Source organism: Triturus cristatus, chromosome 4_1 (assembly GCF_964204655.1).
Source record: "Triturus cristatus chromosome 4_1, aTriCri1.1, whole genome shotgun sequence".
Classification (NCBI taxonomy): domain Eukaryota; kingdom Metazoa; phylum Chordata; class Amphibia; order Caudata; family Salamandridae; genus Triturus; species Triturus cristatus.
This window is the reverse complement of record NC_140585.1, coordinates 1,086,868,330-1,086,894,538: the sequence shown is the minus strand read 5'-3', so window position 1 is coordinate 1,086,894,538 and position 26,209 is coordinate 1,086,868,330. Positions and strand designations below refer to the sequence as shown.

Sequence of the window (26,209 nt, the reverse complement as noted above, 5' to 3'; positions counted from 1 at the left end):
ATAAGTCTCGCCAGAACAGCGCTAAAGCGCTGTCTCAGGCGAGACCTAAAAAGGAGTTCTTCAGCTTTTCCTCGGCTTTAATCAACCTCCTCTTCCAGAGATGTTGCAACATTGTATCCACATTGTATCCACATGCCGTGGAATAATCATATGATGCTCCGGAACGAAATTGCGAAGAAAGATTCGAGCCTGTGCTTCCTGCGTTTCCTCTCACGCCATCAGACGCCCAACCTCACCTTCGCTTGCGGATTTCGAGCCTGCTCCTCCTCTCATGCCTCACACTACCGCAAGAGAAACGCCATCAGCCACCCGACCTGCCTCGCCTTTACCCGCCGAGCATGACGGGAACTCCCGCGAGCCTTCCATCTATAATTGTTTCGGGTTGTTATATTCTTGTATAGAGTTTGTAGGGGTCTTATCAAGGGGTAATTTAGTCCCGGGCCCTCTAATACAAGGCAAACTTGTTCTTTGGTGACCAAGTTAAAGGCCCACTTTAAGTCAATAACTGATAAATGCAGTGGTCCTCCTCTATGCTTCACATATTTTGTCCAAATACAGACCTGATCAATCGTTCCAATACTCTACCGAAAACCTGTTTTTATATCAGCAAGAACAGTTTTATCGGGGACCATATTGCTGGCTCAACGTTAAAATGAGTGACCTGGGAATAATCAGGGCTAGGGGATTTATTTGATTTTTGTCTTGAAATAGTGGACTCAACCTCTGTGTTCATAATGTTTAAGGTACTATCCTTATCAGTTGTATAGCATTTGAACTTTCTAAAGGACGGCTCTTGATCATACAAGAAGCATAAAGCTTCTAGAAATGGCTAACCCTCTGCTGATTCCCGATTCATAGATCTTGGCGGTTCATACAGTCATTATAGCCCCAAGATGTTAACGCCCAGCATCTTTCAGACTTTTTCTCTGTTGCAGCCTGTCTTGAACCTTCACAGATGCTTTGTTGCTTTGCAAGCTTTCTCACAGTAATCAAGTCTTCATAGTTCCATCTTAATCTCACAAAATCTTTCTTTATCATGCCAATTGCCATTCTGACTACCATCAGTAATGTGTATAGAGGTTTTTGTGGTTGACAAGAAGAAAAAAAAACTTTACTAATCATTTGCTTGTGTAGAGCTCTCACCCTGTCTGTATCGGCCTTGCAAGGTACTAATAGTAGCTCTTCTAATTTAAAATATATTGAATCTATCAGCAAAGAGATTATTATTTTCTATTCTGCCGTTACCTCGAGAACAAAGATGGTCCTTCAGGGACGGCTCCCCCACTAGGACAGATGAACGTCGCCCCACTGCTTTCTCGCAGTGCGAGAAGCATAAACATAAATGGTAATAACTACCATTTTATGTTTCTGCTTCTCGCACTGCGAGAAAGCAGAAGGGTTTGGTTGCGGGTGGGTTGGCTGCTCTGCGAGGACTGGGCAGGAGAAGAGTGGTGTGCCCACTCCTGAGGGCGCAATGACTGTTTGGTCGGCCCTCTGGGGCTGCTCAAACCAGTCATGCGCACTCTGCCCTTTCTCCATGCAGGCTGCAATCTAGCCTACATGAAGAAAATGACCTTCCTGTAAGCCCCTGGCTGGGCGGCGTCACCACCAATCACAACGCTACCATTACAGTGTTGTGATTGGCTTAGGGGAAGTGAGGGAGGCTGCCTGCTTCCTGTTCCTGCCAGAAGCAGGAGGACAGGAGCAGGAGCTGAGAAAAAGTGGGACACGGCCGGCGGACAGGTACGTTTTTTTAAATGTATTATTAAATTTACTCCCCCCTCCCTTCGTGACCCTCCCCCCCACGATTAATGCCAGCGGTGACTGGGGTCCATGGAGTGAAAAAGTATTTATAAATAAAACCGGTTTCAAATACAAATAACAAGCAAGATTTTCTGTAAAAACAATGAGGCTGATGTCAAACCTATCGTAATTCGAAGGAGCTAACATAAGCATGTCTCTATGTCTGATCTTTGCAATTAGGATGACAATGCAGGAACTGAATCAGGCTGCCTTAGAAAAACTGTTGCCACCTAGCCATTACCTTCTAAACATCACCTAGTATCTAAACATTATCAATTGCTCTGAATTGCAATGCTTTAAAGAGAAGAACAGTTGGAGGTAATTCTGCTAAATTAGAGCTATTTTCTGTGTGCACAGAATCCAGGGAGTTCCCAGAGATATAGCAGAAGCTATATTAGGTAAGTACTAATAGCTCTCTTTGTGATAGTGTGGGCGAGCACTTAGGCTTATCCAGCTGGTGGGTTAAGCATTTATTGTATTCACTCAATCAAGACTGATGGCACACACCCAGAGACTAAATCCAGACCAATTGGGTAGTTTTTAAAAAAGGTATTATTATGTTTTATTTGTAGAACCAAGCAGTACTTGGCACAAGTAAGTAAATTACACTCTCAAATGCAGGATTTCACAAGGGAATGCAGCTATGGTTGAATATGCAAAATTTATAGGTTGGTATTGATTCAAAAAGCAGTTTACATTACACAATCTTTACTTTTAGAATACTTTTCAGTTACCTTTAGATTACTTTGAGTGCTGGGGGCGTTATGCTTAGATACCACACATAAGCATCTCACAATACAAGGTGAGTAAGACTTTTCCTGGCTTCAGTTAAGGTTACTGTTTTCCCCATACAAAACAACAGTTCAACACTTAGAAAATTGTAGTCCCTAAATCGCATAAAATGGGTTCCTATGGAAGAAACATGGTTATCGGTTTCACTGGTAAGTAAACGTCTTACAAGTGGAAGTTTTGGTGATTAGGATCAAGGTTCCCCAAGTTCTTAGTAGGCACTCGAGTTGCACCACCAGCAGCTCTGGGGTGGCCTGGTGCAGGGGCCCAATGATAGCCAATGGGGCTAAGGAGGCCATTAATTAGGGACTGCTTACAAGCAGGCTACTTGGTTGTGGGCGGAAATCCAACGGGGGGTTAATGTGAGCACCGTAGGGTCCAGAAATCAGCAGAGGAGCTGCACCACCAGTGGTACCAGGACGGCCATGCGCAGGGTGCCTAGGAGACGTTGGGACTCTGTGATTCTCAATGGAGACCTTTGGTTTGGCAGAGTTGGTGCAGGCTCGGGCAGGGAGGCTTCCTAAAGGCAACCACCAGCTGGAGAGGTAGGTTGGAATCTTGGGGGATGCCTGAACACCATCAGTTGCACCATCCAAGTGCTGTGGGGTGTCGGGTGCAGGGGTGTCTTCTGGAGTCAGGTTTTCTTAAAAGCTCTGGTCGCAGTCGGAAGGACCCTTAAAGTTGAGGCTGCAGGCATCGTCTTGAGGGTTGAGGGAGGTCGGGAATCACCAGATCCCAGGTCAGGATCACTGGGGAGACATCCTCATGGTGTTGTGCCACTCGGGCTGTGGGCGTCGGGTGCAGAGTGGTGCAGAATCGCGGAGTCGCCGGATTCCAGATTCTGGTCTTGGAATCTTTGTGGAGCAAATCCGGTGCACATGGGAGCCAGAGTCTCTAAGGTGAGTGCAGGTCTTCCATGCTCTGGAAGGCTGCTGGCTACTGGACATGCTGGGTTCTTCCCTTTAGGCAGGTCAGAGGCGAGACTGACCTGTAGCACCGAGGCATAAGCAGTAGGTGTCCTCTTCTTTCTGAGTCAGCACGGCTCTTCGGTCCTTCTTCTTTCTTCATCGAATTTGAGGAGGGAAGGTTCAGGGTGGCCCTAAATACCAGATTTAGAGGTGTTAAAAAGGGTGTGAAGGTCGGGACCAATGGGTCCCTTCCTTGGGGTGGGTATGCCCCCTATTATGCCACCCTTCAGTGGGTGGGGGCATGGGCCTCTTTCTAATTGGTTGGGTCCCCTCATCTTCAAGATGGAATGGACTGAGATATTTGCTTCACCTCAGGGGTGGGGTTGGCAAAGGTGGGCACACCTCTCCTCCTAGCTTGGTTTTCCCACCCAAAGTGGGGGACAAAACCAGTGGGAGCAATATGCTGGGGGCAGCAAAAGGCAGGGACAGCTCACAAAGGTGGCAGGCCGTTGAAGCATCCCCTTCGTGGACCCAGCCCCCCAGGCATGACACCTCTGCTCAGGATGGGTTTTGTTTCTGGACCCAGGGAATAGAGGCTCTCTACCCAGGGGTCCAGAAACTGTCTGATTGTGGCAAATGGTGGGAAGCCATCCAGGAACCACACCAGGGCTGGTCATTTTTCAGGAGGCATCTGTAGTATACCCTCTGAGTGCATTATACATTAAATCGTTCCAAACTTCCCAGGTTTAAGTAAAGCCATTATGGATCTGTGGAGTTCGTAATGACCAACTCCCAGACCATATACTCTTTATGGCTTTACAACACTTACTATCTCTAAGAATGAATGTAGACACTGTAGGAGTACAGGGTTCATGCCTCTGTACCCTTGCCTGAGGCTTGTGCACCCTGCTAGAGGGGTATCTTACCTAGGCCTCAGGCAGTGGGTTGTAGGCATAACACACAGGGATGTGCACCATGTTGACTCTTCGCTTTTCTCTGCACCAAAACATGCAACCTGCAATGGCAGTGTGTGGGTGTAAAGGTACAGGGCCTCTAAGGGTGGCAGAATAGGTGCTGGCTTAGCACAAAAATGGCTGTTGTGCTAATCTGTGCGAAAATTGCGCTCTAAATTAAATTATTTGACTCTATTTTTTTCAAAATTGTCTTGATAGGAAAATCTCCTGAATCTTCCTAGAAGCAGTCAGGCCCACTTGCTTCACTCACTGAGATTTGGGGGTAGGATTACTACCCACTAAGATCACCAGCAGCCACTGAAATTCAGCTGACTTTGTTTTCTGAACACATTTGAGTAGAATCCTCCGAAAGGCTGAAACAGGTATCCAAACAGTGATACTGTGCTTTGCAGCTGTGTTCAGTTGCAAGCCACCCAATGCTTACTTATTTTATAGAAACGCAAAGGAGGTGAGTTTTATTAACTGTGGTCGGCATCAGCATTACGTATGCATGAGGTGGTGCCGGGTGGAGCAATATGTGGGCTTTAGGCAAAAAAGTATTTTTGGTCTAAAAAATAAATAAAAGAAACACCCACACACATTACCATCGTACTCCCTGACACTGAAGGGAACCACTTTGTATGTGGATGTGTTCCTTCTGTAAGAGCATCATGCCATAACTCATAGTGAAGAATGCTAATGGCTGAAGTGGGCTGATACATTGCCCTTTAATGGATGCTGGAGTGGGTGTAAGAAAAATGTGAATGACACCATCCACAGACTAATGGATGATGGCTGGCTGGAACTCCTATAAGTAACAATGTTGTACACGTCATTATATTAAAATCAAAATTTCTTTGTTATCACAGTCCTAAAAAAGTCAGTCAGTCTGACATTGGCTGCAAGCCTCTTGCCTTCAAGAAAGAAAGATGAAAAGAGCAAAAGAAAGGCAGGCAGGAAACAAAGGCAAGTAAGAAGGAAAGAAAAACGAAAAAGCGAACAACCAAAAGAGCAAGAAAGAGAGGGAAACGAGAATTAGAAGGGGAAAGAGAGAAGAAAAGAGAGAAGAGAGATAGAAAAAAGAATGAAAGATGGCTAGAATGAAATAAGGTAGGAGATGGGATCTGATAAAGATGGAATGTGCATCAGAAGCATCCTGCTGTCACACCAGGCTCTAAACACAAAGATAACAGTAAATGAATTTTAAAGCAAAAACAAAAACACTGGCACTGAAGGGAACTAGCTTGTGTAAGTGTGAGCTCCTTGTGAGAGCAAATAAAATGCAGTCACTCAAAGTGAAGTTAACCATTTGCTTAACCAGGCTGATCCACTTCCCCATGCTAAATGCTGTTGTGGACATAAGCAAAATGCGAATGACACAACAGCAGACTAATGGATGAAGAGAGGTGGCTGAAAACGCTTCTATGTAAGTAAATTATACAAATTTTAGCAAAATCAAAAGAAGGTCTTGGCTAACACCAGGCCTAGAAAATAAAGGGTGTGGGTGAAGATTTTACACAGCCCAATATAAAGTCTTTTGTTGTTGTCTTTTCTTGTGCATAAAACCCAGTATTGGGTCTGCATATACTTTGCAGAGACCCGTGCTAGTGCATTACAGCGTTCACAGTAAACTATGCCAACTACAGAGTGCAAACATATAATTATGGACAGTGCCAGACTGGCCGTAGCAGGCACCAGCCATTTTCCCACTGGGCCAGAAGGGTGAGGGCTCGTTTGGGACAGGTGGGGGCTGGTTTTGGTACCGGTGGCCAGTTTTGCAGCAGTGCTACAATATCAGCCCCCTATACCAAAAGCAGCAGCAGTGTTTCCGACCAGCAGAAATGAGAAGGAGTTACTTGTTGTCTGTGTTTCTCCACCACAGTTGCTCTTAGGCAGGGGATCTCTGCTGCCATCAGTCTTCTAGACAGCCACAGCAAGTGCGTCAGTTTTTTTCATTTACACTAGTGTGAATTTAACTTGCTGTTGCAACACTGCATAGATTTCAGTGCAATTGTGATGTTCATGATTCTGTTGTGCTAATATGTGTTGTTTAAACTTTCTACATATAACACTTTATCACTAGAGCTGTGAGAAGGTGTGAAGATGAGCATCACACAAGTTCACATATCTTTTTTAAACTTTGTCAGCTTCAAGAGAATTGTTAAGCTGGTAGGCCTTTATTTAGAATTAGAAAGGGCCTCCGCAGCAACAGTAGTAAACATTCAGGTGACCTGTGTTAGCTGCAGGTATGTCCCTGCTGTCTATCACCCATTGCACTCTTCTGTTGCTGCTGAGGGATGGAACTTCTAGGAGCTGGAAATTCCCATGAGCAACTGCAGAGCAGCACTTCTTTAGGCCATTGCAGCAAAGGGCTAATAAGAAATCCGACCTTTGGCGAGTAAAGCACTCTATTGACCACCTATCCATACAGATGATGTCTAACTATCCTGTTTCACCACCATTTCCCATTGTAACTGAGTGGACCTCAGTTGTGGTCACCAAAGATTGCAGCTGGTGCAACTGCCTTGCTGTTTGTGGCCACTTGCACTGCCCTTTAGACCCCTGGCTCAGAAGTCACCGAGTGGCACCAAGAAAGTAAGTAAGGAAGCGGAGTGACAAAGAGCCTTGTTTGCATTGTTCAGTCCCTCCACTGTGCTTCTACGCAGCCTTCTATTGGCTGCTGAAAATATCAGAGAGGGATAAAGGGTGGCAATTGTCCTCCCTCTGTACTTTACCAGTACACATATTTGCCACCCACTATCATTGATCTAAGGGCAGTTGTAGAGCGCTCAGCCATACGGGGATAGAGGTAGATTCAGGCAGGCTTAGATTGCACGCCAGATTGCTAATATTTGTAGCCCTATGATAAAGGACTGGGTGTGGTCAAGGACAAAGAAGGGAGGACATCTCTGAGGGGTGGGCCCAGAACCAGGCTGAGCTTGCCATTACCACTGTGGGAGTCTGGAGTCAGACAAAGCAGGAGGGAACCAGCTGAACTCTGGGACTGCTGCACATCCCCTTTTGTCCAAACTAGATTTTTTGTTTAAAAAATCCACACATGTTGATCTTGAGACTCTCCTTTCTCAGAAATCCACGCAGAGCTAATATGCTGGGATCCTGTCTGAGCCAGCACTGACAGACATGCTGATGTGTTTTGCTCTTAATGCTCAGTGAGTTAAGGCGCCGCCGGTAGGGATTTGCAGGCAGGGGACTAATGCAGCTGGTAAGCTAGGAAGGGTATTGATGGAAAATGTGACACATTCCACTATAAAAATGCAGGATATTTTTTTTCTTGCAAAGGAATCTTCTGTGCTTCTGGTAAATGCATCTAGTTTGCTGTAAATTTAATTTAATACTAACCGAAGATATCTGGCTAGTGGGTTGCTCGCCTCTACAGCAGCTGTAAGCATCTGAAATCACCATAAATGTCCAGTTGTTCCTTCTTATGTGTGACACCCTAAGCAGCTCCTGACTCTTGCCAACTGATCTTTGTACTTTGGGATCTGTAGTTTTCAATTTAAGTCTTGTTTATTTAAAAACACAGGACTAACAGTGTTTCACAAGAAATAAGGAACTTTCCAGCTATGAAACAGGGTACAGTCTATCCTGATGACACATGTCTGTTTTAATGGGGGATGAGGAGGGTAGTATAGTTGAGTTCATCTCCCTACAGACTGATCACATGGCATAGCATTCATGTGCCTACTCACCGGAGTCCTTCATTACTCATTGGCTGAAGCCAGCTATGTACTGATGCACAGCAGGCCATTTCTCTCAATAAAACTGCTTTATTTTGTTTGTGTAGTTGCCTAAACACAAGTCACCAAAGTGCCTTTTAATGTTATCTGATTGTTATCAGTTTTGCAGCTCGAAGGACTGTCATTAAACAATGTTCATTGATTGAAACAAAGTGGATATTCTGCAGCAATATTCATAGACGAGTTGTGGTTTGTAAGTAAACACGATTCCTTGGATCAAAAATAGTAAATAAACATAAACATTAATAATAGAAGCTAATTTTTATTGGTACTGCTACCATGTAGCACGTTGGTGCAAAGGGTACATTTTGAAGGGCAATGTAGTGGATGTCAAAGTGGAAGGCCTGAAATAAAGATAATGGTTTATCTCATGACGTGCTCATATTGTGCATGCTTGGATGCATCGCTTTCCAATGACACCTACAATTGTATTGCTTACTTAAAATGGTAAATCAACTCAACGTGCCGTATATGCTAAGCAGGTAAATTCATTTATTTGCACAGCTGCCATACTCCCACAAATCATTGGGGCAGTTTTATTGCCCTACATTGCTTTAACCGACACCATTCCACATGCTGTCAGTAGCAAAAAAAACGAAGTCCCGGAGTCATAAATGCATTTTCCTGAAAGCAAGACAGGGAGAAATACCTTTCGTTACAGTGTGATATGGCTGTTGTTTTTAGGTTTTGCCCTCGTGAAATCAATTGTTTTTAATATAAACTTAAAAGAGGCTTACCTTTTGCCCCCTCTCTTTCCTGGCTTTTCAATGGTTCTTGTGCGTGTCACTTAATTTTCCTGCATTTCTATTGGCTGTAGCATATTTTCCTGCATTTACCAATGCTTGTTCCTCATCTGCTTCTCTTATCAGTTTCCCACCGCCAAAATACTGTTAACATCTGCTTGGGTGGAATTATTGTTTTAATAAAGTTTTGCCTCTATTTGCATTTTCATCTTGCAGCATTTTTAAATAGCTCACCCAAGAGTTTCAAGGGATTTGCCCAGAATCACAGGATGTTGTGCTGCTGAGACTCGAACTGGGATTGCCAGCTTTCGAGACTGCCACTCTGGCAGCTGCCCACATCCTCTCCACTCCTGTGATACTTGTATTAATTTGCCAGTACCTAAGCATTGCTACATTCTGAGAATGGGTTCCATTTGAGAAGCAATTTTTCTTTGAGACCGAATAGTTGGCAGCTTTATTCTACAGGTAAATACGGTACTGTAGAGTACTGGTGAGAAGGAGTTCGCGCAGCTGTTTAACGAGAAGAGCCTTCTGCACTATCTATCATGTTAGAAGCAGCCAGTGTCAGTTACTTAAGCAAGATGGTCCTACTCAGTAGTCAAGCATTTTTCATGAGGTAACCAAAAGTCCTGTAATTTGCATCTCCCAGCTTTCAAATCCACAGGTAAATGCCGAAATAAAGTAGGGGGGATATCGAATTGCAGTGTAATACTAGCTTTAAACTTTGTGTAGCAGTTTGCTCGATGTCACAAAGGCTCAGTGCGACTTTCCCGCGGTCTAATTTTAAATCTAATGAATTCTGGGAGTTGTAGTCCACTTCAGATGTTGCAGTTGAACCAATGCACCCGAAAACAACGTTTTCAAAACAAAAGCACAGCTCTTCCCCTTGATGGGTTGAAATCATCTAGTAACATTAGTTATTTCATAGGGTGATGATGTAAAAAGAAAATGTAGATTTTCAGCCTAGCTTACTTTCAGTAGGACACATTCTTTCAAGTCTTCTCACAAACCTTTGTCACCTTAGCATCTGAACCTGCATGGAAGTTATACCTCATCATTCCATCTGTGCCTGTTCTGTCCCTCTTCTAGTTCACACATTTTTTATAACCCTCACTGTTTATTGCACACATTTTTTGTACCCGCTCCTGCATGTGCAGCTCTCTCATTGTATGCCTGTGCACTCATGCGCATCTCTGGATACTAATATTTTGTAAAATATTTTTCCAATCAGTTTGTCTCGCCATGATTGTACATGTCCCCCCGTATGGGTGCACCTCTTTCCTTTTGAGCATTTATCGCCATAAGTGTTTGTCAATCCTGCCACAGCATGTCTAGATAGGAATCCATACAGTCGGTGAGCAAATACAATATTTAAACAAAAGAGATACAGAAAAGTTTGTGTCTGGATATACTGTTCCCACCTTTCTTGGATGTGTATTTGATGTTAAACGGAACTTCACATTTTAAGACAAAACAATATTAAAGTGGTTGGTCTTGATGCCCCTTCCCGCCCTCCTCTTGCTGTCACTGCTGTCCCCGCCCCTTGCTGTCCCCTCCCGCCCTCCTCTTGCTGCCCCCTCCCGCCCTTCTCTTTCGGTCCCTTATGATTCTGACCCTATTTACATCCGATGTCTTGCTTCATGTCCCACTGCTCATTTTCCACTGTTAATGTTAGTCTGGCCACCCTCACCCAATCAGTCCTACATTTTGATATTATGGGCCAATGGTTAACACTCAACAAACCAACCCAGAGAAATACTACTACACATAGCACACAGAGATAAAATGTACACATTACTTCAAAGAAGCACTGAACACATCATTCAATGAAGCAACATCCAAGGAATGCAAACAAAAAGTACATATTTTTTATCCACGGAACGCTGCACACAACACCCCATCATTGAAAGGCTTCCATGGGAAAAAGACTGCCAAAAGAAACAACATACACACCAGTAATAGAAAGAATGGGAAGGCTTGCACTATATTATGTTTTAGAAACAAAACCTTATAGATATTTTGCTTCAATAGTTTTTAGGTCTCGCCTACGCAGCGTGCATGCGCTGCTTAGGAGGGTCTTTAGACATCGCCCTGCTCATTTTCAAGCACACGCTTGTGCTTGTGGCGGCATCCACCTTGCGGGAGCGAGCAGGGGCACGCCACAAGCATGAGTGTAGTGCTTGAAAATGAGCAGACTGCGCGCGCACGCACCACTCCCGGGCTCACCTCCTGCTCCCCCTCTCTCTCACGTAGATAAGCAGAACAAAATAATTCTAAAACAGAGCTGTTTTTTCAATGCTCATGTCTGCCTCTGAAACCGACCTTGGTTTGCATTCTATAGTTTATTAATGTTTCCACATCAGAGACATGTCAGAAAGGTTTCGCTGTTGTTTCACCAAATCTTTTATTTAATTACTGACAGAAGGTTCATAACTTGAACACACTTCAGTTTAATTCTGCAGGGACTCTGCTGTTCCATGAAATCTCCTAGATTCCGAGTTTTGTGACTGCACGCATTTAACGTCTTGTCTTGTGACAGATGACATTGACATAGACTCCATGTGGTGTAAATTAAGTTAATTCAGGCTGCTGACTGGCACACACGGGGAGCTGAGAAATACAGCCAGGTTTCACAAGACAAGTCAGTACACAAGATTTCACCGAGCGCACACGCACCTGAAAAAACTGGGCGTCTAGATAAAAGGAGCTTAAACGGACTGAACACCGGAGGCAAACTTGTTTCTTTTCTTTGTGAGCCACTCTCACTGCAGGCACAATGTGTTTTTTTTAATTAAGGGAGCATTGCGCTTTGATGGGCTTTCAATTTTATTGTATCTAATATTCGGCCTCTTTCTGCTCTCCCATGTGCCCCCTTCAAGAACCTCTTCTCCATCCGCATTCTGCCAGCACCCTCCTACCCAAAAGTCGTCCACCACCACCACCACCACCTCCACCACCATGTCCACCACCACGTCCACCACCACCACCATGTCAACACCGTCCACCACCACATCCACCACCACCACGTCCACCTCCAGATCCACTACCACGTCCACTACCACCACATCCACCACTACCACCACGTCCACCACCACCACGTCCACCACCACCATGTGCAAGATCACCACCACCACATCCACCACCACCATGTCCACCACCACCACCAGGTCCACCACCACCAGGTCCACCACCACGTCCACCACCACTATGTCCACCACGTCCACCACCACCACATCCACCACCACCACGTCCACCACCACCACGTCCACCAACAAGATGTACACCACCACGTCCACCACCACCACGTTCACCACGCCCACCACCACGTCCTCCACCACCACATCCACCAACACCATGTCCTCCACCACGTCCACCACCACCACCATGTCCACCACCACCATGTCCACCACCACGTCCACCACCTCCACATCCACCACCACCACGTGCACTGCCACCATGTCCACCACCACCATGTCCAGCACTTCCACCATGTCCACCACTTCCACCACCACCACCATGTCCACCAACACCACGTCCACCACCACCACCACCACCACCATGTCCACCACATCCACCACCATCACATCCACCACCACACTCACCACCAACACGTACACCATTACCACATCCACCACCATCACATCCACCACCACCACGTCCACCACCACCACCACATCCACTACATCCACAACCAGGTCCACCACCACCACATCCACCACCACCATCACATCCACCACCACTGCGTCCACCACCATGTCCACCAACACTACATCCACCACCACCACGTCCACCCCTACCACCACCACCACCACCTCCACAACCACCACGTCCACCACCACATCGACCACCACCACGTCCACCACCACGTTCACCACCACCACCACAACCGCCACCATGTCCACCATATCCACCACCACCACATCCACCACCACCACCATGTCCACCACACCATGTCCACCACGTCCACCACCACCACCACCACATCCACCTCCACATCCACCGACACCAAGTCCACCACCACATCCACCACCACCAAGTCCACCACCACCAAGTCCACCACCACCACGTCCACCACCACCACATCCCCCACCACTGCGTCCTCCACCACCACCACATCCACCACCACCACCACGTCCACCACCACCATGTCCACCACATTCATCACCACCATCACGTCCACCACCACCACGTTCACCACCACCATGTCCACCACCACATCCTCCACCAACACCACCTCCACCACGTCCAACACCACCATGTCCAGCAGCACCACCACGTCCACCACCACCACATCCACCACCACCACATCCACCACCACCATGTCCACCACCACCACGTCCACCACCACCACATCCACCACATCCACCAACACCACGTCCACCACCACCATGTCCACCACATCCACCACCATCACATCCACCACCACCACCACATCCACCACCACCAACATGTACACCATGACCACATCCACCACCATCACATCCACCACCACCACGTCCACCACCACCACCACACCCACTACGTCCACAACCAGGTCCACCACCACCACATCCACCACCACCATCACGTCCACCACCACCGCGTCCACCACCATGTCCACCAACACTACATCCACCACGTCCACCACCATGTCCACCCCTACCACCACCACCACCTCCACCACGTCCACCACCATCACGTCCACCTCCACCTCCACGTTCACAACTACCACCATGTCCTTGACCATGTCCACCACCACCATATCCACCACCACCACATCCACCACCATGTCCCCCACCACCATGTCCACCACGTCCACGTCAACCACCACCACCACCACATCCACCAACATCACGTCCACCACCACATCCACCACCACATCCACCACCACCAAGTAGACCACCACCATGTTCACCACCACCACATCCCCCACCACTGCGTACTCCACCACCACCACGTCCACCACCATGTCCACCACCACCACCACGTCCACCACCACCATGTCCACCACATTCATCACCACCATCACGTCCACCACCACCACGTTCACCACCACCATCTCCACCAACACCACGTCCAGCACCACCACCACATCCACCACCACCATATCCACCACCACCAACACCACCACGTCCACCACCACCACATCCACCACCACATCCACCACCACCATGTCCACCACCTCTACGTCCTCCACCACCACATCCTCCACCACTATATCCACCACATCCACCACGTCCACGTTCACCACCACCATGTCCACCACCACCACATTCACCACTACCATGTCCACCACCACCATGTCCACCACCACCACGTCCACCACCACCACGTCCACCACCACCACGTCCACCACCACCATGTCCACCACCACCACGTCCAACACCACCACGTCCACCACCACATCCACCACCACTATGTCCTTCACCACCACATCCACCACCACCATGTCCACTACATCCACCACCACCACATCCACGACGTCCGCGTTCACCATGTCCACATTCACCACCACCATATCCACCACATCCACCACCACGTCCACCACCACATCCACCACCACCTTCATCCACCACCACCACGTCCACCAACACCACGTCCACCACCACGTCCACCACCACCACCACATCCACCACCACATCCACCACCACCACCACGTCCACCACCACCATGTCCACCACCACCACCACGTCTGCCACCACTACGTCCACCACCACCACATCCACCACCATGTCCACCACCATCACGTCCACCACCACCACCATGTCCACCACCAACACCACAACCATGTCCACCACCATGTCCTCCACCACCACCACATCCACCACCACATCCACCACCACATCCACCACCACCAACACGTCCACCACCACCAGGTCCATCACCACCACCACATCCACCACCACAATGTCCACCACCACGTCCACCACCACATCCACCACCTCAACACCACCACGTCCACCACCATGTCCACCACGTCCACCATGCCCACCACCACCACCACATCCACCACCACATCCACCACCACCACGTCCACCACCACCACGTCCACCACCACCACCACCACATCCACCACCACGTCCACCGCCAACACCACTGCCACGTCCACCACTTCCACTGCAACACCACCACCATGTCCACCACCACCACATCCACCATCACCACATCCACCCACCACGTTCACCACATCCACCACCACATCCACCACCACCACGTTGTCAACCACCACCATGCCCACCACCAACACCATGCCCACCACCACCACCACGTCCACCACGACCACCACGTCCACCACCACATCCACCACCACTAGAAGTATTACACCAGACCCAAGATACATTTTGAAGAGGCACAATGTCACAGGGGCTCCTGTAAAAGCACTCGCAGCATCTCTACCTCACAGTGGCATACTTGCACGAGCCACTCACTCAAATCAAGCATTGGCATAGCCAATAGGTCTCGCCTTTGGGACCTTATAAGTGTTTAGCCATGCAACACTTGATGTTGTTGCACCAAGGATATTGTGCTGGATAACTAAACACTTTTAAGGCCCCAAAGGCGAGACCTATTGGCTATGCCAATGCTTGTTCTTTGTTGCATGGTCTGTGCCCTTTTTGTTTGTCACTGTTTGTTTTTTCTTTATGATATTTTGGATTTGCGGATGCTGTGTACTGAACAGCTCAATGACACACCCAAGCCGCATATGCAGTGTTCCAACACATCTGGCTGCCTATGTTTGTTCCTGTTTCACACCAATTCTTTGCATGTAAATTATGCCGTCAGGGAGCAGTTACAATATTTGAATAAAAGACATACAGGTCAGTGAGCATTTTGATATACTGTTCTTGGTTTTCTTAACATTGGAACTTCTATCTATGCCACACAGTTTCACTTCAACAGAACGTGAAACTAGTAGAAATATTAAGGTAGAACAAGAAGGAAGTGCTTTATGGAAAATGATAGACTATGTTAAGATGCATTTATTCTTGCAAAGAGATTGCTCAGCAGATCCTAAAGTATTGAGGTCCTTCCTATATTCATTTGTACCATCTCCCAGATGTCATTTTGCAGGAGCTGACTGGAGGATTACGGATGTCAAACTCCTTGGAAATTTGTGCTTTACTGGGCCTTTGTGATACATTGAAATGTGTGTCTCAGTTGGGCACCTACAGTAATGTGATGCTGCTTGGGATTGTATATCTATTGTGGGCGTTGTGATTCTGGCATTGAGATGCATTCCTACACTAGCATGTGAAAACCGAAAGGTTGGCACAATAATTTGAGCCCTGTTTTATCCAATCAGTGCGGCGAATTGCTTTTATGTGGCACTTCATAATAAAAACAACTCAAGTGTTTGCCTGAGCACCACCCGGACATTAATTCAAACATCCTCCATATGCATGTATGTGAAAGAAGCTTTTGGCAATGATATAGTGTGAAGTCCGTTGACTTACTCCAAAGATCTTATCATCTTTGAGATGTTTGAAGCATTTTGCTGCTATTTCTTCAAAGATCTCACCTACTTTTAAAAGGCTTCAGGCAGTTTTGCTTGTTTTGTTTCCCACTCTGTATGTTTTGAGCTGGAACTTATGTCATGGAGTTTTTAAGGTCTCTCCTGGCGAAAGCAGCGCATGCGCTGCTCTCACCATGGAGAGGACCTTTGGGAACCAATTCTCCCCGTGGCCTTACGTGCACGCGTCTGCATGGACAAAGATTACTGCTTTTGCCATCTGTCCAAAGCAGACAGTATCCGCGTGTCCGTGGGACAGTGGACAGTCCTCCGCCATCTTGTTAAACACGCCGGTGTTCCATCGTTCCCATCTCCCCATCGGTATGTGCTCCCCCCGCGTTTCTGCGCATGCGCATCATCCTACGCAATCGCAGTATGCTCTTTATCTTCAATGCATGTATTTTCAAGCTCCCCGTTTTCTACCGTTTTAGAGTGCGAATGCGTGTCATTGTGCGTATGCGCACTGTGTATTTTGTCATTCAAGTCAAAGCTCTCGTTGCAGCGTTACCTCACCACTACCAGTGATTGTGGAGAGTTATCACGCTACACGGATCAGGCCCGGGCATTTAATCCTCGAGAAGCACAGCCCGAGGACATGAGAGGCTGTTACAGATACTTCGCACTATGACATTTGTTTATTATGAAGCTCCCTTTAGTTATTTATTTTTTTATTTAGCAAAGTTACTTAAACCATTGATACAAAATATCTCATTACATGTTAAAAATTAAAACCGATTAAAAAAAAACCCCATTATAACCAAATGGTATTTACAGTACATTAAAAATAAAAGCAATTATTTTAGGAGCGTCAGTCTTTTTCCTTCTCAGCTGTATTGCTGTTCTGACTTGGCATTTTCTTCTCCACTACTTAAGAATTTTACAAAGCGGCAGTTGAGCTGCGTGTCCTCGGCTGCAAAACATGCCAGCACAGCCTGTCTCCGTGTGCGAATGCCTCTCTGGTTAAAAAGTGGTTTTAAAAGCTGTCTTCTTTCCTCTGTTAGATCTTTGCATGTGCAGAGGAGATGCAGCATATCTTCTTGCAGTATACCACATAAACGGCAATTAGAATCAGATTGTTTTTTCAGCCAATATGGAAAGTGCTTTGTGCATGGCAACAAGCCTAATCTGTATTTTATGATTTAAATTTTTGTATGTTTGGCAAAACCCGAAGCTAAATACTTTTGTGTAGCCAGGGAGGAGTAGGAACTTAAAATCATCCAGCCATGCGACCTCCTTGTTAGGGCTGCCTCATCTTCGATCCAAGATTCATTCTTTACTATTTTCTTTGTTAATTTTTTAAGGAGGCAATGACTTGTGGGAGTTGACCAAAGTTCGGTGAGACCCAGAGTTGACACGCTAGTTGCTAAATATTTTGCAGCTGGTGAGGACTCTTTCTGTTGTAACTCAGTTCACAAGTGCCAATTTAGAGTACCTGGTTTGGATTTCCTTAGTTTATCCCAAAAAATGACTATCGTGCCTTTCCTTGCAATGGTCTGTTTTTGCACACCAAACTTGAGCCTAATTTGTGCTGGAGACTCGTGTTGGTAGACCAAAGATTATTCTGTACACTTTTGCGACCACAGCATCCAAGAGTTTTGAATCCCTTCCCCTCTGTGCCTCGCTCCCATAGGTTATTGTGGGTAGGAGTTGTGCTCGTATAACTTCAACCAGTGGGGCAAGTGAGGTGCCCGTCAGTCTGGAGTTGAGGTTTCTCATTGAGGCGGCTAGGGTTATACCTTTCCTTTTAATTGTATCTCTTTGGGTTACAAAGTGCCCGCCTCTGTCAATGATCACCCCCAGATATTTGTACTCTGTAACTGAGTCTATTTGAATCTTGTCCCAAAACTAGATAGGTATTTTCTTCAGGTTCTTTTTAATTGTCATGGTTCTGGTTTTTTCCAGATTGATATTTAAGTCATTAGCCTCAAAGTATTCAAACGTGATGTCAAGAAGACGCTGTAGACCCACCTTCATTTGGCTGATCAATACTAGGTCATCAGCGTAAAGTAGGCATGGTAGTAACAGATTCCCAATCTTTGGAGAATGTGAATTGCTAGCATTTAATAGCGGGTTCAGATCTGCAAGAAACAGATTAAATAGCGTCCGGGCCAGTACGCAACCTTGCTTGAGGCATTTTGTTGTTGGAATTTTCCTCGATAGAGTTGAGCCATCACCCAGCTTTACTTGCACCCTGGTCTTAGTGTGCAGATTAATTAACAAGTTCAGTAAAGCCTGGGGAATGCCCCAGCCTGCCAGTTTCAACCAAAGTTTATGACGATTTACATGATCAAAAGCTGCCCGGTAATCAATGAAGCACAAATGTAGTGGCGTTCTAGTGATCTCAGCCTTATCGATTAACAGAGCCATTGTTGTTATGTTTGTTGTGGTCCCGACAGATTTAGAGAAGCCAGTTTGATTTAGGGGGATGACTGAATTGTCTTCCGCCCAGAGTTGCAGTTCATCCAGCAGCGTGCCGGGAAAGTATTTTGCCTCATTGTCCAAGAGGGCAACTAACCAGTAGCTCTTAGGCTGGGTCTTATCACCAGATTTGAAAATTGGTGAAATTATCGAAGTCCGCCAGGATGGAGGGAATAGACCTGTTGTTCTTATTTCCCTAAACAGAGGACTGAGTGCCTTCGCCCAATATTCTGTGTCTTGTTTATAAAGCACGGGTGGAATTCCGTTGGGCCCCGGTGCCCCTTCTTGCCTTCCCTTCTTGATGTATGTGTTAATTGATTTTATGTAATCATTAAAAGGAGTAAATCCCGGTGGTTCTCCTTCATGCCGTTCCTCTGAAGTTACATTTCCCTCGTTGGATTGATGCTTCAAAATCATAGGCCGCTGTGTGGAATCCATGCTAGTTTCTACATGTAATACGGTTTTTCCTTGATAGAAGTGATTTCCAAGAAAAGTGGCCCAGTCTTCCTCGGATATATTTGAAGACAGACCCTCATGCATCGGATGGGTAAATCTTTTTATTGTTTCCCAAATTCTCGCGCTGTTTTTCAGCTTATAGTCCGCATGCAGTTTCGCCCATAGAATATACTCGTTGTCATGCCTGGCTTCCCAAATTGCTTGCTTTAGACTTGTTTTCTGCTGTCGCGATTCAGCTAATTTTGTGATGTTGGTTGGAGACTGCCGCACCTGCCGCAGAGAGTAGTTGATGCTTTTTTTCATGGATTTTATCTTACTCTTTTGCGGCATGGTGAAGTTAGTGTGACCCTGCTTTGGTTTAGATTTAATTGGGGTGGAAAAAGATGTTGCCAAAGCATGTGTATAATTTGTCCATTTCTCTATTTCGTTGTCCCCTTCCCGTGATTCAAATAGAAATTTAGCAGCTTCCTGGAAGTTATCTTGCGTTGCTTGCGTAAATTTTATTTTCCTGAAGTTGATTGTAGCAGTTGTGCCTGGTAGGCCCTTCCATTTCGTTAATCTTGGGATATTTGTGCGTAATATAAGTTCCTGTGGCCTGTGATCGCTATCAGCTTTGTCGCCCATACTAAATGAGAAGATTTCTTTAAAGAGAGTTAGGGACACAAAGGTATAGTCCAATGTTGAATGGTTTGTTGATGATTGATAAGTGAAGGCAGGGGCTGTATCACCTGTAGTTCTGCCATTCTCTGCTCGCAGGCTGAAATGTTCAAGGTCCTCTATAAGAAGCTGACCGATTTTTGAGGGAGCTGCTGTTGAATTGGTTCCTTGTTGAGGGATGTTCCATAGCTGGTTAAGTATAGAAACTTCCTCCGCTTTTGATGGGCCAAGTAGATATAGATTAAAGTCTCCTGTCAATATCAAGTCTGGTGTGTTGACTTCGCTCATGCAAGACTCTACGAAGTTGGCCAATTGCTTTACCTCGTTAGATTTCCTGTTAGGATGTATGTATGTGTTTATTAATAATATATCCTTGTGCCTAATCCCTGATGGCCCCTTTATGGTTGAGATTTTTACAGCGATGGATTCCGGTGTTGTTAAGGCCACTAGATGGACTGAGTTTGCGCAGGTATTGTTTACGTAGATCACCAGAACTCCCTACAGATGACCAAATCTTGCTCTTTTGAGGGCTGGGGCATGGAACCGTAAATATCCTTGTAGATGTGGTGGATCCCTCATCCATGTCTCTTGGAGAGCAATGATATGGAATGACTTTTGATAATTTATAAAGGCGTGGTCTGACAGCTTACTGTTTAGCCTTATTGATGTTCCATGAGCATATCCGTAATAGGTTTGTTTCACCTTCCGAGAGATTGTACCTGCTATTCTGTCATTTGCTTATTTCTTGGTTGGAAACTACCCTCATGGGCCATCCTGAGTCTTCATAGCAGGGACCTTGGTGAAGATGCTTCGGTGATATCTCCCTTTATCCTGAGGCTGCCTCATGCTGACCGGCGATGGACCCCTTGCCCCTCTCAGTATTGACTTAGGGGAGTTGGACCGTTCTGTTATCTGTCTATACCCTTGGCTCTGTAATAGTGGTGCTGGGTAACCGGGTGAGATGATGGGTTTTGTTTTTATGCCCCAATTTTCAAATGTCGAAGTTTCCAGTAATATTTTTTGTGCAATGGATTCCGACCCCCGTGTTGTCCGTGTGGTCTCACCCCCCCAAAGGTCCCCTTGGCTGATAAATTCTACTGAGTCCAGGTCTGTTGAGCTTACCTCCGTTAGTGAGGGTATGTGTGATAATAAGCGAAGAATGTTCCCACGATTTAATATGTCGTGAGACCCTCTTGATCTGTATGCTGGTGCAAACTCTAGTGTTTTCACATTCCTATTGGGATCCTTTCCTAGATTATCTGACTGTGGTCTGTTAGTGGACTTGTGGATGTTTGTGCTTACTTGGGATAACTTTGTGATTACTTCTGGCCTGCTCTGGACGTCCGGAATTAAGTTTGTAACTGGCCCAGCGCAGAGCTGCCCCATTGATTCCAAGTGAGCGGACTAAGTTCTTATATTACCATGTTTAAGTTCTATATGTTCATCTCCTCCGATTTTGGATGTAGGGATGGGCGGATAGTTTAACGCCCTTTCTATTTGGTGATCAGGCTGGTTAGCAGAGATGGTGATTGTGGAGAATTTATTGTCTTTGACCATAGGTCCTGCAAAAGTTTGGTTATGAAGCTCCCCGTGGCATTGTTACCCATGGTCGTGAAGAGTCTTAGTTAGGGAAAGCAGCCGGTTGTCCTAAGTGGTCGGATCGGCAGGGCACAGCGTGCCCCTATTTTTTTCCCATTAAATTGAATGCGCAAGACTACAGCTATCCTGTCACTTAATGCATGTATCTGCGCTTACCACCTTGTCAGCAGGCCTCTGGGGCTGGGCAGGGAGTCGAGTAGCTCACGTGGGTCACCCTAATGATCACAGTACCCATGTGTGCTGTTTAATCCCTGATACGTTTGGCTGCAGGGTCTTTTTATTCACAAACCTTACATAGCTCTGGTCAAAACACTGTCCCGTGCCAACATTTGAAATTGGTGTCCTCCCCAGTGCCCCCTGGTCCAGTCTGCCACACCCCCTCGACACTACAGGGCTAATCCTAAATTCCCCATTCAAATGGACAAATCACTCTTTTGTCCCCTCCTTTTTTTATTTTAATACGCGTCCCAGAAAGGCAGAAATAGGTAAGACCTATAGATAAGACTCAGCCGTTCGAGGACGGGCGGGAAGGGCTGAGAAGGAAAAGGACTGTCTCTTCCTTCTTGCCCAGATCAGACAAGGACAGTCTCCACTTCTACCGCTGGCAGCTGCCCCCTCTCTTTCTCCCTCCCCATCATTCCCTCTCTTTCACTCTCACTCCTCACTTAGTGAAAACCACAACTCCTACCCTAAATATTCTCTCCATTCGTTCCCCTGTGAAATGGACCCCAAAAAGAAAAAGCATTGGCATAGCCAATAGGTCTCACATTTGGGACCTTATAAGTATTTAGTTATGCCGCACAATATCCTTGGTGCAATAACATCAACTGTTGCATGGCTAAAAACGTGTAAGGTCCCAAAGGGGAGACCAATTGGCTATGCCAATGCTTGTTCTAATGTGCACGGGATCCAAGACTAGCCTTAACAATCTTGTGCTACCCCGCATGAGTCTTTGTACTCCTACTGCCTGTTGTGTGTCTGCGTTGTTTCGCAATAGAGGTGTGCATTGCTGCTGACATTGCTGGGCTTGTTCTGTGGGAGTGATTGAAGCCTGCTACAGCTGATGCTTTTCGTGATCTTTGTGCCCAAGTGAACCTTCCAATAGTTGTTCCTTTCCGTGTCGGGCTGTGGCTGTCATAAGGGGCTGTAACTGGGCAGCATACCATGGCCGTCTGGCAAATGTTGGCTGTCCTAGAGTTTGTGATGACTGCATTCCTGATATGTTAGCAGTCCTGTTAGAATATGTGTAATAACTAAAATAGACGTGTACCTCCTCTAGCGACTATATTGTTATTTTAGTAACTTTTAACTTTTTTGTGTGGTACCACGTTCTGTGATGGTAGAGGGTTATGAAACATAATTTATTGCAATGTGACCAGGGATGAGGTTATGCTATGGTACTCCATATAATGTTATCATAGGTCAAAGGGCGTGTGATGTCACTTACGCTACCTCTGGCCTTCAGGTAATTCGATGTCCATAGGTGGGCTCTCTGTGGTCTGTCTGGAATGAAAATCAGACACTTTTTATAATGACACCATGAACACAGTACATATGCATATAAAAATATAATCACAACAAACCATTATCTTCTCATGCTCACCTGAGAAGCAGTCTTGCAGCCTAATAATATCATCTTTGCACTCCAGTTTTTTCACTCTCTCAGTTTCTTAAATGTTCAGTTGTGATTCTCTTTTCTTCCCAATTCTCCATATTTAACATTGCCATGTCTGTTGTATTTGTAAAACACACGAATGCTTCTGTATGCAGCAACACTATATAAAAATCTTAAATTAATAAATTGCATTATCTGTAGAATTTACGGCTTGTTGAGAATTGTGACCCTATGGATTATAGATGGATTGCATCTCATGAAATATCAAACTTTGGTGCAAGGGTTCAGAAGTGAGATGTTGCAAATAAGAACAACTGCGGCTTTTGGTAAAAGCACGCTAAGAGTTTCTCAGAGTTATTCTTGCTTTATTAGTTTAATCTGTTTCAGAAGAATTGTTCAGGCCCTAAGTTAACTACAAAAGCCGGTGGCCTATTACATTCCTGCAAGGAACCTCTGCTCAGCTGCACTTCATCTTATCAACCAACAACATTTTAAAGAGCAGACTCTTAGAAGTCAGGGTCCCAAACCTTACAGAACTCTGCAGTGTTGTCTGAGAGTACAACCAGCCCAGCAGTATTTCCGAAGACTACTTTGGATTGAATTGCTCAGACAGTTATTCTGCTGTGGACATGATCATGTGATTGCAACCAAGAAAATTCATATAAGGTATCACCTTCACATGCAACTGTATTGTAGAGCCCTTTTACTATGTTCTGTCTCTTCTCCAAAGTAGCTGTAAGGTGACGTAGAACACTGTTAATATGCGTATCAGTATGCATCAAGCGTTGCTCTTGCCAAATTGCACACAATGGACTTAAAGAAAGCTTCGATTTTGTCCTCGCGTTTTTTAGTCCAAAATACTTTATTGATGTTTTAACAGTCGTTCTTCTCAATACCATGTTATGTTCACGGCTGTTGTGCTTTTTTACCCCATACATTGAGTGAATACACCAACAGCAAACACTTCTAAATGCCAAAAATCATTCACAATATCAAATTGCTGAGGAGGATATAAAAGAAAATCAAGCAATAGTGGAACCAGTAGATATTGTGCGTAAAAGGCTGAGCTAGTCACTTTGTCAATGCTTGTTCACAATAACATCTGCACACATGGTTGGAAATCTTGAAATGGGGTTTCTACCAAAGGAAGCCCATTCTAAAGTGGCTGCCATGCATCTTGATACATGTGCATGTATCCGCTACTGCACACATGCACATTCATCTTCATGCATGTCATCACATGCACACATGTGCATTGTAACACATGCACCAGTGTCATGAAGCATCCCTGCACTTGCCTCGTTTCACAGCTGCCAAAATGTAGATTTCCAAGATTGTAGACACACATCTTGGAGAGGTAAATAAAAAACAAGTATTAAATGTGCACAAATGTGCATTTTGAAGGGGAGTCTGGCAGAATATTGTATTGGCTGTAGAGGAAAAAGCTTTTGTATGGGCAATCAGAACTTGCTTAAACCATGATTGTAGGGGACGAGAAGGTGTATAAAATCTAGATATGATTGTTTTAGAGACGCTACGGCATCACCATGGATGCATGTTTGAACCAAGCATAGCATTTCAGTGGAAATCTGGCTTACAACTCGTAACCAATGAAGATGAGCTAAAATGGGTTTGTCCGAAAATAAGTGGGGTTAAGGTAAACATTCTGGCTACCTGGTTCTGGATAATTTTCAATCTAGTAATGCGTTCTTGAGAGATTCCCAAATAATAGAAATTTCAATAATCCAACCTGTACCAATAATAGCTTATAGCAACTTCTTAATGTTTATAGAAAAAAGGAGATGAATTGGCTTTCATTTCCAAAGCCAGTTGGTGCAAGATTATACAATGGAAGAGATTTGTCTTCCCATTTCGCGGGCTTGTCATTTAAATTAAGTCCCAGATTTTTCACACTTGTTTTAGACAAGGTTATTTGCTAAAGGATGAAGGGCAAAGAGTGGGCGACCATTGGACATGTGTTTTTGGAGAAAGTTCTCAGTGTTATAAAGGGTTGATTGTAAGTCCGTTTTGTTACACCCAGAGTATTACCCTGCTAAAACATTATTTTAATAGACTGATAGGGGTAGAGTTCCCAGTTTAAATTATCAAGGTATCCTCAGCATAGCTGTAAAATGTATACCCAAAGGATAAAATTAGACTCATTAGTGAGAGGAGGTAAATGTTAAAAAGGAAAGGGGATTCAGAAGGGAAATCACCCAACATTACTCTGTGATCTCTCCTTCAGAAATGATGAAAAAACATCTGAGTGAAGAATCATGGCAGGCTTGTATCATTTTATTATGAGCAACTTTATTCTAAGTGCAAAATATTATAGTACCTTCTACTGAGATCAAAATCAGGGTTGGATTAATGATTTAAGTGTTATTAGATAATGGTATGTCCATAGTAAAGGTTTAATCTGTATTTAATCAATTGTTTTTGAAAGAGGACCATCACATGTTCAGAGTGTGGCCTGCTACCTGGGTTGGCTCATTCATTAACTGAGTAAACCCAGAGTCCAATTGTTTTGATAAAGGATACTGGCAGTTGTCTAATCAAAGTGAAAGATAACATCCACAAGAATTAACCATTATTTTCCACTGACACAACATGCTTCAGTATCTTGTAATACGAAAATAAAATCAGAAGATGGACTAGGAGGGTTATAAACCATTAGAATAGATAGACTAGGCTTTGTAGAAATAGTAATGGATAGTGTTAAGGCTTCAACATTATCAATCAGAAAATATTCAGTGTCTACATTTTTTAAATGACTATTAAAAATAACCGGCATTCACCCACCCATTTTTTTTGGCCATGGTCATCTATCTTTAACAAGCATTTGCAATGCAATAGGTCTCGCATTTATACGAGTTTGAGCTATTGGCATTGTAAATGACAGTGCCTTTTATTTATGTTTTAAAAAAAACAAACTTAAATAAAAAGCATTGTCATTTACAATGCCAATAGCTCAAGCTCGTATAAATGCGAGACCTATTGCATTGCAAATGCTTGTTAGTG

General features: G+C 45.2%; 1 protein-coding gene across 1 annotated transcript in view; it reads left to right on the top strand.

The window, feature by feature from the left end:
- The window catches only part of TBC1D22A (TBC1 domain family member 22A), a 1,683,159-nt gene that overhangs the window by 547,448 nt on the left and 1,109,502 nt on the right, over positions 1–26,209 (top strand). The gene's annotated exons all lie outside the window — the stretch shown is intronic.